The sequence below is a fragment of the Chrysochloris asiatica genome, unplaced genomic scaffold, assembly GCF_000296735.1.
Source record: "Chrysochloris asiatica unplaced genomic scaffold, ChrAsi1.0 scaffold00140, whole genome shotgun sequence".
NCBI classification, from domain to species: domain Eukaryota; kingdom Metazoa; phylum Chordata; class Mammalia; order Afrosoricida; family Chrysochloridae; genus Chrysochloris; species Chrysochloris asiatica.
The window spans coordinates 2,647,073-2,660,313 of NW_006408658.1; the positions used below are offsets into that span (position 1 = coordinate 2,647,073).

Consider the following 13,241-nt stretch of genomic DNA (forward strand, 5'->3'; position numbering starts at 1 on the left):
TCTTGACACTAGGTTCTTAGCAGAAATTCACTCAGTAGCCCACAGAAAACGTTTATGACCACCCTGAAACCTCCACCTTAGTCACATATTTTATCTCTTGCTGTTGTTATGTGCCATGGAGTCATTTTTAACTCACAGTGACCCTGTATAGGATTTCTGGGTTTGAACTGTCAACCTTGTAGTTAGCAGTCCAGTGCGTATCCTACAGTGACACACCAGGACTCCATATCTAAACCAACCAATTCAAATAGCTCACATTCACATTTCTAACGAATCACTGTAAAGCTCCTGTTTCAATTTATCCAGTCTCTGGCTTCCCTCATCTTACAACTTCCAATCAGCATATATATGCCTGTTACTCCATTATTCTGGAGCATTTGATTTTACTTTCTGAGATAGAGGTGTCGTTGGTTCAAACTGTTTTGAATCTTCAGTAAACCTCTTTGTTTTTAACAGAGTACAAGTTTCTACTCTTTGACAGCTGAGTGCTTAGTCACTGCACCACCAGGCTCCTTTCTATTAGACTAGAGGTGGCTGACGGCCAAATTTTGCCTACTGCCTTTCCTCTTTTTTTTTTTGCACAGCATGTGTACTAACAAGAGTTTTTAGGTGATTTTAAAAAAAGATAAATATATCATGACACATGAAAACTATATGAAATTCAACTTTCGGTCTTCATAAATAAAATTTTGTTGGCACACAGTTGCCTAAGTATTTATTTACAATTTATAGAGTGTGGTGGCTCTTTAGGATAAGCATTGAACTTCGAACCACAAGGTCGGTGGTTTGAGCTTAAAAGTTACTTTGCAGGACAAAGATGACACTTGCTGCTCTCACAAAATTTACAGCCTTGGAACCTGTATATAGGTTTCTATGAGCTACAGTGGATTTACAGCACTTAACCACAGCAATAACATACACTTAGGGCTGCTTTCTCATCAGACAAGAAGAGTTGAGTAATTGCAACACAGACTATATAACCCTCAAAACCAAAAGCATTTACTCTTTACAGGAAATGCTTGCTTACCCCTCTTCTTGTTGCTGCTATTAACTGCTGTCAAGTTGGCTACTGAACTGTGGAAACTCCCATGTTCAGCAGAAGAAACCCTGCCCAGTCCTGTATCATCCCCATGATTGGTTAAAATCTGACTATTGTGACTCATAGGACTTTTATTGGCTTATTTTTGAAAGTAATATTACCAGGCCTCTCTTCGTATGTCTTAGTCTGGAAGCTCCTCTAAAACCTGTTCAGTATCATAACAACACACAAGCCTCCACTGACAGGTAGGTGGCGGCTAGTATGGATAGCATTGGCTGGGAACCAAACATGGTCTCTCGAATGGAAGGCAAGAATGTTACCACTGAAACACAAATGTTTTTATCACTCCTGCTCTTGATAGTGGGAATATTCACATTATCCCAAGGAAGAAAACAAATTCCATCACCCATCTGTGTCATCCTATGCTGGCCTGAGTGTTGCAATGATGCTGGAAACTATGCTACTGATATTTCAAGAACCAGCAGGGTCACGCATGGTGGCCAGGTTTCAGTAGAGCTTCTAGACAAAGATAGACTGGGAAGAAAGGCCTGTTGATCTACTTCTGAAAATTAGCCAATGAAAACCTTCCTGTCAGATACAGGAATAGAAGATGAGCCTCCTAAGTGAGAAATCACTACACAATAATTTCAACGATGGATTTGTATATCCCAATAATTGTAAAGTGGTGCAGGACTGACAGCGTTTCTTTCTGTTGTCCGTAGGGTCACCATAAGTTGGAGCCAGCTCCATGACGACAAGAGAAATAACATTATCAACAAGAGAAATTAAAACTGTTTTAATAGAAATGCAAACAGTAGCCAATGGTTCAAGTTTAGTTTGGTGTGTGGGTTTGGGTATATGTTTGCTTCCAAACAAATTTGGAGGAATACAAAGAGAAGGGGGCCAAAGCTGAGAGTTTATGGCATCACTGTAGAGAGGACACAAACCAAAAGAGAGGCAGTTTACAAAAATCCCCAACCGTGCCCTGGAAAAACTAGGTAAGGATCATCCAAATCTTCTGAGAGCAGGGAGATGGAAGTGGTGAGGTGAACTGGGGATATGAGTGAGATCAAATCAGGATCAACTTTTCTCGGCCGTGTTTGTAGGATTTGACAAGGAGTAACTGAAAAGATGCAGCAGCTACAAGAAATTCATGGCTGAGTTAGGAAACTTTTTGGTTTTAGTAGCTATGCAGGACTTTGAGCATCTTGCCCCACTCCCACGATCCAGCACCTGGAAGTTGCACAGAAGCTGTCCCATGCAGACCTTTTGTCAACAGTTTAATGGACAATCCCTTGTGCCTCTCCCAATCTTTATTGAGAAGAGGTTTGTCATTACACCTGCCTGTATCTTTACTAGGCAATGAAGGTCACCTTTCTATTCCAACCATGCTGCTCCATACAGATAACTCCCTTTTCAACGACTCAGGATGCTGTGAGCATCCTTGCTGCAGATATTCAGGGTTTTGACACACAGGGAGGAGAGCAACATGGAAAAAAAAAAAATTTAGCCATGTATGTGGCTGGGGCTGAGCAAGGGAAAAGTCCAGTCTGGCAATCTGTGGACATTCTCATTTCTTACCATCTCTGTTCTCTGAATAAGCTAAGCTCGAAGGCACTTTTAGTGATAAAACAGGAATTAGCTATAAACCCAATACGTCTGGGTACATCATGATAGCTTTCTGACATCATAAATATCTTTGATCTATTATCCCTCCCATTTTCCCTCTTTATCCTCCCCCTCCTGACTTCACATACTTTCTAAATCATAGCCTATAATCTACCATTGTAATGACTGTCTTGTAATGACTACCCTCAATTCCCTTGTTTTTTGGCCTTATGTCATTTGTATCTGGCTGAACTGCAGTCTCGTACAAACCCAATCACTCTCCTTTACTATTCCTGAACCCAAGTAGCTGAAATTGCTAGAGAAAAATAGACAGGTGGGAAAATGAACAGAAAGATAAATTCATAAATTCATAATCCCTAGCCTTATATGGGCCTAAACACTGCCATATTTCTCTAATCAGCCTGCTCTTTCTTTTTCTACAATTGCTCAGTAGCTCACAGATTTCACAGATAGCTTAGGAGCCACTAGGTAGAAACTCTGTTGCCTTTCATATAATAAATTTAAAAATCTTGTATCAGTAGCATCCTCTCTCTCCCTTTTCCCTGTTCCCTTCTGAGAATATTGAAACTGCCATGGGCTGCCAAAAGAACCAAGAGACCCATTTTGGAAGAAGTGCAGCCAGAGTGCTCCTTGGAGGCCAAGATGGCAAAACTTCATCTCTCATACTTCAGACATACTGTCAGGAGGGACCAGTCACTGGAGAAGGATATCAGGTTTGGTAATATGGAGGGTCAGAGAAAAAGAGGAAGACCCCAACGAGATGGATTGACCAAGTGGCAGCATCGATGGACTCAAGCGTGGCAACAGTAGTGAGGTTGGCCCAGGATTGGGCAGTGTTTCGTTCTACTGTGCATAAGGTCACTATGATTCGGTACCAACTCAATGGCACCTAACAACAACAACCTACTCATAACATGACACTGTACTATATGCACCAACTTCACCCTCATTCAACCAGTAACACTATTTGGAATAGAGACAACCCCTATTCACGGCGATCCACGTAGTCAGAGTAGAATTGGGTCGTCTGAATGTCCGTTGTTATTAGTTAGGTGCCATTGAGTTGGTTCCAACTCCTAGTCACCCTGTATGGGGTTTCCCAATAGCAGCTGGTGAATTTGCACCACCGACCTTATGGTTAGCAGTCCAGTGCTTATCCTACAGCATCCCACCAGGACTCCATGACACCTTACTTGCTATTATTATTATTAATTATTTTTTTGGGGGGGTAGGGTCAACAGTGTACTTTATTATGTATCTTAGATTTATACATTTCATATCTGTTTTTAACAGTTGAATACAAAATTTAAAAAAATATATATGCAGCAGTGATTCTCAGGCATAGAATTTAGGGAGAAATTGGAGCAACTTTCCCCCAGCATTTAGTGTATATTGTGAACCGTTATAGTACAATGTCTTTTGACCTAGCTGCTTTCTCGATTGAAGTTGACTACAGTGAGCAACTTTGGAGTATACCATAGATGGATTCTGACTCATAGCAACCCTATATGATGGATAGCATTGCCTTGTAGCATTTTCTAGGCTGTATTTTTTTTTTTTTTTCTAGTATTGTCAAGTATGTTCTGACTCATTCAACAATTCTGCTCCTAAGCAGTTAGGAGTAATGAAAAGATATCTATAAGAGGATTGGTAAAAGAATAATCATAGTTTTATTAATAATAGCCAGGATCTGGAAACAACCTAAATATCCACCAAACTGTGGTGTCTCCATTCAATAGAACAGTACTCAGCAATAAAAAATAAACTACTGATAACATGCAACATCGTAGCTACATCTCAAAAACATTATATTGAGTGACAGAAATCAGACACAAAAGAGGATTCCATTTATATGAAATTCTAGGGTAGAAGGAAGCAAATTAATCTACAGTGGCAGAACAGTGGTTACCTAAGGTAGAAGTAGGTAGAAGAGGGGAGTGGCTGTTAAGGAGCATGGTAGAGCTGCTGGAGATGAAAGAGACACTGTGTGTTTTCATGGTGTGTGGTACCATTAGTCAGAACTCATTGGATTGCATACTGAAAATGGGTGTCATTTGTTATATGTAAGTTTTACTTCAATAAAAGTGATTTTAAGTACACCCTATCCAGTGTAATACTAATTCCAAATCTTATTTGATTTAGAGCTTCTCTTTTCCCCAGGTCTTTTTTTTCAATGTTTTATTGTGAATTGTGTGATCATTTACATGGGAGAACAATAGCTTTACATTCATCCTATCGTGTATTGTTTCATTGCCATGGTTACAATGCCCTCCACGCATCATCAACCAACCAAAGGATATACTCGGCAAGCCTGCCCGCCCCCGCTCCCCTCCCCGTTTGTCAGCACACATCCCCTCTCTCTCTCTCTGGGTCTAGAGTCCCCAGTCACTCCATCTCTCCACGTCATCGTCTCTGCCTCCATCTCTGGCGTCACTGTTTCTCTGGGTAGGGTCCCACACTCCGCTCTTCTCCCTTGATGGTCCCAGGGACCGCCACTCCTGGACTGCAAAGTCAACCACTCCCCTCCTTTTGCTACAAAACATCTACCTTTACATTTCCAACCCTCACAGTCAGTCCTGATAACAATTATTCACTATTGTACCACAAGAGACCTATCCCTATCTCCTTTCATCAGCCCCGCCCAGACAGATTGGATACTACTCAGTGGAGATTCTACCTTCCTCCATACCCTCTGGATCTAGGCTTCCTCTTGAAAGCGTGTAAGCCACTCACTTCCTGCCTTTGTAGTTCCCCTGATTTTGGGTCGTCAGTGTCCAAGTTGCCCATCCCTGTCTACTCTGTGTATGGAGGGGGTGGGAATGATCCTCGCTGTAAAAATTTGTTCCTTCTTTTGAGCTACTTCATCCATAGGTGTAGGTCAAGTTCATCAAATTGTATCAGATTCCTCTTTTTTCCCTCTTCTTTCTTCTTCTAGTTGAGCTCTGATCATCCAGTCATTGAAGCCAGGTCAAGTGGGTGTTATCTGCAAGTGTGGGTGTTCTTGTAGGTTGTAATCTTTATGGTAGCTGTGCTTGGTTTAAACCACTGACTGACCTTTCAGTTAGCAAGTCCAGGGCTAAACCATTATACCATCAGGATACCTTTTAACAGTTTTAATATAATGTTGCTAAATGGAAACAATGAGATTTAACATAAGTTTATAACCTAAGTGTTCTTGATGTCTTTAAGAGCTAAATGATTCTTTTTCTCCTAATACAATTCCAAGATCATCCAATGAAAATAATATTGTCCATAAACTATTTGGGGCATCTGCCTGAAAACCACTGCCCATGGTTATTCAACGTCCTCAGGCTACATGGGATGAGGTAATGGTATGATGGATTTCTTCTCTGTGTCTTGGAAGTGCTTTCCTTGTGTCTTAAGCATCTTCATCAGGCTCTCCGTTGCTGGCTGAATAGCACTCCGTGACCGTCCTGTAATACTGTAGTCCAACTGCTTGTACATGCTGACTGCAACTCAGTTAGATACTCTCACAAAGAGATCAACAAAACAGCCACCCTTTCTTTCTGAAATCTCCTCTAACAACTTCTTAAGTTTAGCAGTCAAACTAAGATACAGAATTCTGAGGCAACAGACAAAGCTGTGATGTGCCCAGGCCATTCTCCCCTTGCCACCGAGCCTTCTGCTTTCCCCATGATATAACCCATTAGCTCTCCACCAGCTGTTTCTGCAATGATGAAATGCTCTGGCCAGTGGGCAAGGTACTTTGAGTAAAGATGAATTCCATAAGTTTCTGTAAGTGGGTCCAAGTTAATGTTGTTGAAGTGGAACAGGTCGTTGTAGATGAAGGCTCTGAGCATGGTCATTGTGCGGCTGCTGCGGAAGCCGGCTCCAGCACCTGACTTATTATGAGTCCAGTTACGAGCCCACATTACTCCCGAGTTTGGAGCATTCCTTTTATTCACCCATTGCCTGGATAATGTCTACTGATGTTTTCAGCTTGGATGCCACTTTCTTAAAAGGCCTTTTTCTGATCTCCCACATCTAAAGTTTTCCCTTGCACTGTGTCATAGCATTTAATATATTTTGTGACTAAATGATTATTTGACTAACTATTTGTTTAATGTCTCTCTTCCAACCTTACTTTAAATTCCCTAGGACAAGAGCCATGGCTGGGTTGATCACCATTTTATGCCTAGAATAATAGTTCCTGGTACATACTGGGTGTATGATAATGGTTTATATGTTTCTAAAACAATCTCAAATTCCGTAAGGTATAAGTAACTATCATGTTGTCAAAACGCATATATATAAGTACTCATAATATGAATGTAAAAATAGAAATGTCTATACATTTGTGAGACTCTTCTAACATTAACTATAAATCATTAGAAACCTGTAGGTTATAAGAAAGTTATTTAGAAAACTTAAAAATTAGACCTACAAGCGAATGTTTCTATGTAAAGAATGTGAACAACCTTTAAGTTCAAGAAAACAGAACATTGTTGTTAGGTGCTGTTGAGTTGGTTCTGACTCATAGCAACTCTACGCACAACACAACAGAGCTCTGCCTGGCCCTGCACCATCTCACACAGGTTGCTCTGCTTGAGCTCACTGCTGCTACCACTGTCTCAATCCATCTACTTGGAGGTCTTCCTCCTTTTCACTGACCCTCCTCTTTACTAAGCATGATATCCTTCTCCAGGGACTGGTCCCTCCTGATAACATGGCCTAAGTATGAGAGACAAAGTCTTGCTATCTTGCCTTCTAAGGAGCATTCTGTTTGTACTTCTAACACAGATATATTTGGTCTTCTGGTAGTCCATGATACTTTGAATATTCATCTCCAGCACCATAACTCAAATGCAACAGTTCTTCTACCATCTTCCTTATTCATTGTCCAACTTTCACATGCATGGGAGGAGATTGAAAATACCACAGCTTGAGTCAGGTGCACATTAGCCCTCAAACAGACATCTTTGCTCTTGAACACTTAAGAGTGGTCTTGTGCAGCAGATTTGCCTAATGCAATTTGTCATTTGATTTCTTGATTGATGCTTCCATGAATGTTGATAGTGGATCCACACAAAATGAAGTCTTTGGCAACTTCAAAATGTCTCCATTTATCATGATGTTGTTATTTAGTGGTCCAGTTGTGAGAATTTTTGTTTCCTTTACATTGAGGTACAATCCATACTGAGGACTGTGGTCTTTGATCTTCATCAAGAAGTATTTTAAGTACTCTTCCCTTTCAGCAAGCAAGGTTGTCTCATTTGCATATATGCATTTTTCTGCTTACTTACTGAGAGAAGGCAGAGATGGTACTATGGTTCTGTTTGTAGCTGCTGACCTTAGAATCTAACTATGAGGAACCCTGCTGAGTTTTAGCTGTGTGTAAGCCTGCCTCCTGAGACTTCTTGTTCAAAGGAAAATCTTAAATTCTAAAGATTAGGACTCTGTTAAAACCATGTGGAAACCATGTCTGACTTCCCCTAGCTTCACAAGGGGGAAAGAGAATCAGACTTAAAATCAGCCCAAGGCTGATTCCTATGAAGCAGAGGTCAGACATGCCTCCACCCTACAACCTTCTTTACCCCCTGTTTTGACATCAACCATCCTTCCCTCAGCACTCTCATGCTTCACATCTGGGTTCGATAATCCATTGCAATGGCCACAAAGAACTCATAACAATACTCATGATTATGGGGTTTATTAGGGACGTGAACACGGTACAATTCAGGATCAAAACCATCTCAGGATACAGCAGTTCTCCAGTCAGGAATACCTCCTGCACCATACTGCAGGCACATCTCACTCTTGTTTTCAGCCTCTTGACCATATGGTCCCTTGACCTCTGCCCTGCTCTAACACAAGTTACAAAGTTCTTTTAGCTAATCTGTGAATGCCCAAATGGCACATTCTTTAAACCAGTCTCCTGCCCATAGACACTCAGCTTTACTCAATCCAGGGATCTACAGCCTGAAGCTGCTCTGTCCCTCCACACCACCACCTCTGCTGGCATCTTGGCCATCACCTCTGTAGTCGCTGTTTCTCTAGGTAGGGATGTCACATGTCACTCATACTCTTCCTTGTTGATGGTCCTGGGATCTTCTATTCTGTCTCTGCTCTGAGGTGGCTCCTTTTAAACATAGTTGGAGGGCAAAACGAATCAATCCCAGCCTTAGAGTCCTGTATACCTTATTTGCATGGGTGCCGGAGACAGAGGACACAGCTTCCTATCTGATTTCAGCCTCCCTCACTAAAAAGTGTAAGGAAATGGACTGAGACAAGGATATATGTGTGACTTGGAACCTTGTTATGTGCTGTTGAGTCAATTCTGACTATAGTGACCCTATCAGACACAGTAGAACTGGTTCAGATGGTTTCCTAGGCTGCCATGTTTATGGGAGCAGATTGACAAGTCTTTTCTTCCAGGGAACCACTAGTGGATTCAGATCACTGACTTTTCAGTTAGCACATAACCACTGTGACACCAGGGCTCCTCAGAACATTGGCGTTGCTGTGTTGTTAAGTACTGTCAAGTCAGTTCTGACTTGGAGTGACCCTGTATAGGGTTTCTGAGAAGCAGCTAGTGGGTTTAAACTGCCCACCTTTTGGTTAGTAGTACTAGGACTCCCTCAGAAACTTCCTTCCTGGCATTTCCCTTCTCTGTGGTTTGTCTGTCTTGAATATGAAGCAAGAAGAAAGTACAGTATTTTCTGCAACTGTTTTCTTCCTTCTTTTTTTTTCTATTTAAAAATAATAATAAAAATCTGTTTCTTCCTTATAACACACTGTCTGTGGTACTACTAGCAGTTAACAGTGAACTTTTCTTGATTTTTTTTTTAACCTACTTCAGAACTCCAGTCAAAAGCAAATGTCAACATCCCATACCTCCCAGGCGGTTAAACACAGGAACCACTTGGGTGTCAAATCCTGAAGGTTTTGTTTCACTTGAGAGCAAGCTGCTTCGTAAGTCCTGGGCAGCTGCACAGTGTGGATACTTGTCATATCCTTGTCAGGGCTGTCATATCCTCCTGTTGAAATCCAATTTGTCCCTCTCATTTTCTTATTTCTTTTGAGACAAATGGTAAAGGCTTATTTTCATTTGCTGGTGTTGGAGGAAAATATTGAAAGTGCCATGGGCTGCCAAAAGAGCAAACAGATCTGTGTTGGAAGAAGTGCAGTCAGAGTGCTCCTTGGAGGCCAGAATGGCCAAACTTCATCTCTCATACTTCAGATCTATTGTTAGGGGGACCAGTTGCTGGAGAAGGATATCATGTTTAGTAAGGTGGAGGGTCAGAGAAAGTGGCAGCATCAATGGGCTCAAATGTGGCAACAATTGTGAGGTTGGCCCAGGATAGGGCAGTGCTTTGTTCTGTTGTGCATATGGTCACTATGAGTCAGTACCCACTCGATGGCACCTAACAACAACCACAGCATAGTCATAGAAGGACACCTAGTGTGGCGCTATAAGATTAGTACTGGACAACAAACCACAGGGTTGGCAATTCAAACCCACCAGCTGTTTCTTGGAAACCCTATACAGGGTCACTATGAGTCGGAACTGTCTCAACAGCACTTAATAATAACAACAACAATGTCAGAGATTTAATCCACACAGTCTCTGGAACCGGTTCCTCATGAACATATGTTCAAAGATAAAGTCTTGTTATCTTTTTTCTTAAGGAGCAGTCTGGCTGAATTTCTGCCAAAACAGATTAGTTCCTTCTTCTGACAGTCCATGGTACATTCAATAGTCTTCACCATCATTCAAAGGCATCAATTCTTCTTGAGTCTTCCTTATTCATTGGTCATCTTTCCCAAGGACATGAGGTGATTGGAAATACCGTGACTTAGGTCAGGCACACCTTAGTTCTCAAAGTGATATCTTTGCTCTTTAGCACTTTAAAAAGGACTTTAGCAGTAGATTTGCCCAATGCAATATATCGTTTTATTTATTGACTACTGTTTCCATAAATGTTGATAATGGAGCCAAATAAAATGAAATATTTAAGTTCAGTCTTTTTGTTTTCTTTCCATTGAGGTGTAACCCACACTGAAGGCTGTAGTTTTTGATCTTCATTAGTAAGTGCTTCAAGTTCTCTTCACTTTTAGCAAACAAGGTTGCATCATCAGTGTATTGCAGGTTGTTAATGAGACTTCCTGCTGTTCTGATACTACATTCTTTTTTCATCTAGTCCAGATCCTCAGATTGTTTGCTCAACATTCAGATTGATCAAGCATGATAAAAGGATACAACCCTGACACATACCTTTCTTAATTTTAAACCATTCAGTACTACCTTGTTCTGCTCAAATAACTGCCTTGTGGTCTATGTACAGACTCCACACGAGTACAATTAAGTGTTCTAGAATTCTCATTCTTTGAAATGTTATCCATAGTTTGCTATGATCTACACAATCAAATACCTTTTTGTAGTCAATAAAACACAAGTGAACTGCTTTCTGATATTCTCTACTTTCAGTCATGATTCATCTGACATCAGCAAAGATATCCCTCATTTCAAGTCCTCTTCTGAATCCAACTTGAGTTTCTGACAGCTCCCTGTTGATGTCAGAAACTGTTTTTGAAATATCTTCAGCCCAATTTTGCTTACATGAGATATTAATGATATTGTTCTATGACTTCAGCATTCCATTGGGTAAACTTTCTTTGGTGTATGGAACAAATATGGATCTCTTCTACTTGGTTCACCCGGCAGTTGTTTTCCAAGTTTCTTGGCCTAGATCAGTGAGTATCTCCAGTGCTGCATCAGTGTGGTGAAACATTTCAATTTGTATTCCATTGATTCCTATTTGCCTTGGTTTTCACCAATGTCTTCAGTGCAGCTTGCACGTCTTCCTTCAGTACCATCAGTTCTTGATCAGATACTACCATTTGAAATGGTTGAACCAATTCTTTCTGGTATAGTGACTCTGTGTAGTAATTCCATGTTCTTTTGATGCTTCCTGCATTGTTCAATATTTTGCCCATAAATTTATTCGATATTACAAGCCCACACTTGAATTTTTTCTTCAGTTCTTTCAACTTGTGACATGCTGCACGTATTCTTCCCTTTTGATTTTCTAACTCCACATTGTTACATATTTCACTATAATGCTTTACATTGTCTTCGGGAGTTGCCCTTTGAAATTTTCTGTGCAACCTTTTTACTTCATCATTTCTTTCTTTTGCTTTAGCTACTCTATGCTCAAGAACAAGTTTCAGATTCTCCTCTGGCATCTACTTGGTTCTTTCTTTCTTTTCTGTCTTTTTAATGATCTTTTGCTTTTTGTTTCATGTGATAGTTAAGATTTTGTGTCAACTTGACTGAGTCAGAATTCTAAGTGTTATAGAAATTAAGGTGTAGTACTCACCTCCATGATGGGATATAGTATGGTATAATCAGTCGTAGTTACGAATCAGGCTGCTAACCTCAAGGACGACAGTTCAAAACTACCAGCTGTTCGGGAGAAAGATGAGGCGTTCTGCTCCCATAAAGATTTACAGCCTCGGAAACCCTGTGCAGGGTCACTGTGAGTTGAAATCAACTCCACAGAACTTAACAATAACAACAATCAGTCCCATGATGTGATCAGCCCTGATCTGACGTGACTATCCTATGTTTAGTAAATTCCACATCTATGATATTAATGAGTCCAGATGCAATCTACAGGATTAGGTTATATCTTGAATTAATCTCTTTTGAGATATAAATGAGATTTTAAAAGTCAGGAGAGCTCAGAGTGACTAGTACCACCAAGAAAGAAGAGCCGGGATTGGAGTTAGTCTTTTGGACCTGGGGTCCCTGTACTGTGAATGAAGATCCTGGCTCCAGGAAAAGATGCCAAGACTCATGGCAAGCTCCAAGGAATTCTGGACCTGCAGGTCCTGAAAGGAGAATGGATCTTTTTCTAGAGCAAGTGCTCTGAACTTGAACTTCTAGCTTCCTAAACTGTGAGAGAGTCAATTTCTATTTGTTAAAGGCATCCGCTTGTGTCTCTGTTACAGTAACACTAGAGAACTAAGACATTTCATATTTGATATTCTTGATGCCATCCCACAACTCTTCTGGTGTTCAGTCATTAATGTTCAATGCATCAAACCTATTCTTGAGATAGTCTCTAAATTCAGATGGGATATACTCAGTCACAACTAGACCAATAAATCACATGATAAATGGAAAAAGACCGAAGCTGCCAAACATTTCATTTTACTTGGATTCATAATCAACATTCATGGAAGTATCATTCAAGAAATCAAATGACATTGGGCAAATCTACTGCAAAAGTCCTCTTTAAACTATTATAGAGCAAAGATGTCACTTTGAGGACGAAAGTGCATCTGGCCCAAGCCATGGTATTTTCAGTTGCCTCATGTACACAGGAAAGGTGGACAATGAATAAGGAAGACTGGAGAAGAACTGACGTCTTTAAATTAAGATGTTGGTAAAGTACTGAAAATACGAAGGACTTCTAGAAAAACCAACAAATATGTCTTGGAAGAAGTATGGTTGGATTGCCCCTAGCAGCAGCAATGTCAAGACTTTGTCTCTCATACTTTGGACTTGTTATTAGGAGGGACTAGTCCCTGGAGAAAGACATGCTTG

The 13,241-nt window shown here is 40.7% G+C and overlaps 1 pseudogene; it reads right to left on the reverse strand.

Moving 5' to 3' along the window:
* Positions 1-5,962: 5,962 nt before the first annotated feature.
* Positions 5,963-6,495, reverse strand: LOC102838872 (annotated as a pseudogene).
* Positions 6,496-13,241: the final 6,746 nt, after the last annotated feature.